The sequence below is a fragment of the Lolium rigidum genome, chromosome 4, assembly GCF_022539505.1.
Source record: "Lolium rigidum isolate FL_2022 chromosome 4, APGP_CSIRO_Lrig_0.1, whole genome shotgun sequence".
Taxonomy (NCBI): domain Eukaryota; kingdom Viridiplantae; phylum Streptophyta; class Magnoliopsida; order Poales; family Poaceae; genus Lolium; species Lolium rigidum.
Genome location: NC_061511.1, coordinates 192595240 through 192597654, shown reverse-complemented (window position 1 = coordinate 192597654; position 2415 = coordinate 192595240).

Below are 2415 nucleotides of genomic sequence, written 5' to 3'. Positions count from 1 at the left end.
GGTTTCCCACAGACGGCGCCAATTGTCGAGGGTGCTCCTCGGCAATGCCCTCCGATTGGGGCTTAGGGTTGGTGGAATCCTGCAAGCTGACACGAGACATCGGTTCACAGACAAGCGGGGAGAGCGATTTACCCAGGTTCGGGGCCCTCGATGAGGTAAAACCCTTACGTCATGCCTGTCTGTTCTTGATTATGATGATAATGGGTTACAATGGGGTGCCGAATAGTTCGGCTGAGATCGCGTCGAGTTTGACTAAGCGCTAGGGTAACCTAGCTTTAAGCTTCTGTTGGCTAAGATCGCTAAGATTAGTTATGTCCCTCGATAGCCCCTCTCCTGGCCTTTATATAGGAGGCCAGGTCTCAAGAGGCCTAGTCGAGTACGACTAGGTTTACAATAGATCTATCTCTAGACTTTCCTTGTTCGGCTCCTTTCGTATCTTGTACTCCAAGGTATCTTCCGTTGCATCATCCTAGCGGCCCACCTTGCCACCGACTGTCTTCATGGGCCCCCAACTAGGAAATATAGGGTAGGGCAACATTGGTTACCCGAAGGGTAATGCCCACGTCACCCTCTTTATGTTGAGAATCTTGCAATTGCGCTTGTGTTGCCTTTCTATGCTTGTTGCATTATGCTTACATGACTTGTTTATTTACAAGATTCCTTTTCATAGGAAGTGGGTTAGGCTTAAATTTGTTTCATACTTGCTTTTTGATGTTCTCTTTTGCTTCAACTCTTATTTCTTGCGAGAGCATCATTAAAATTACTGAGCCCATCTTAATGGCTATAAAGAAAGCGCTTCTTGGGAGATAACCCATGTTTTTATGTTGCTACTGTTTTGTTGTGTCTTGGAAGTTGTTACTACTGTAGCAACATCTCCTTATCTTTACTTTATTGCATTGTTGCGCCAAGTAAAGTCTTTGATAGTAAGGTTGATACTAGATTTGGATTTCTGCGTAGAAACAGATTTTTAGCTGTCACGAATTTGAGTAGATCTCTCTGTAGGAGAACCAAAAAATTCTGCCAATTTTCATGCGTGTTCCTCAGATATGTACGCAACTTTCATTCAATTTGAGCTTCTTCATTGAGCATGTTAAGTGCCTCTAAAAAATTCGTCTTTACGGACTGTTTTGTTTTGACAGATTCTGCCTTTTATTTCACATTCCCTCTTTTACTGTGTTGGATGGATTTCTTTGTTTCATTAACTTTCAGTAGCTTTGAGCAATGTCCAGAAGTGTTAAGAATGATTGTGTCACCTCTGAATATGGGAATTTTTGATTATGCACTAACCCTCTAATGAGTTTGTTTTGAGTTTGGTGTGGAGGAAGTTTTCAAGGATCAAGAGAGGAGGATGATACAATATGATCAAGAAGAGTGAAAAGTCTAAGCTTGGGGATGCCCCCGTGGTTCATCCCTGCATATTTCAAGAAGACTCAAGCATCTAAGCTTGGGGATGCCCAAGGCATCCCCTTCTTCATCGACAACTTATCAGGTCACCTCTAGTGAAACTATATTTTTATTCCGTCACATCTTATGTGCTTTACTTGAAGCGTCTGTATGTTTTTGTTTTTGTTTGTGTTTGAATAAAATCGGATCCTAGCATTCTTTGTTTGGGAGAGAGACACGCTCCGCTCGTTCATATGAACACTGGTGTTCTTAGCTTTACTTTTAGTGTTCATGACGAAGGTTGAAACTGCTTCATTCATTGTTATTTGGTTGGAAACAGAAAATGCTTCATGTGGTAATTGGTATATTGTCTTGAATAATTTGATACTTGGCAATTGTTTTGAGTTCTCAAATAGATCATGTTTAAGCTCTTGCATCATGTGGTGTTGAACGTAGTAGTGGAGAACTACCATAGAGCTTGTTGAAATTTGGTTTGCATGATTGGTCTCTCTAAAGTCTAGATATTTTCTTGTGAAGTGTTTGAACAACAAGGAGACAGTGTAGAGTATTATAATGCTTGCAATATGTTCTTATGTAAGTTTTGCTGTACCGGTTCATACTTGTGTTTGCTTCAAACAACCTTGCTAGCCAAAGCCTTGTACTGGGAGGAAATGCTTCTCGTGCATCCAAAACCTTGAGCCAAAACCTATGCCATTTGTGTCCACCATACCTACCTACTATGTGGTATTTCTCTGCCATTCCAAAGTAAATTACTTGCATGCTACCTTTAAAATTTCATTCCTTGTCTTTGCAATATATAGCTCATGGGAAAATAGCCTTAAAAACTATTGTGGTAAAGAATATGTTACTTATGTATCTTATTTCTTATAAGTTGCTTGTTGAGCGGTAACCATGTTTCTGGGGACGCCATCAACTATTAAACCTTTGTTGAATATCATGTGAGTTGCTATGCATGTTCGTCTTGTACGAAGTAAGGGTGATTTATCATGATCAAATGGTTTGAATATGCAT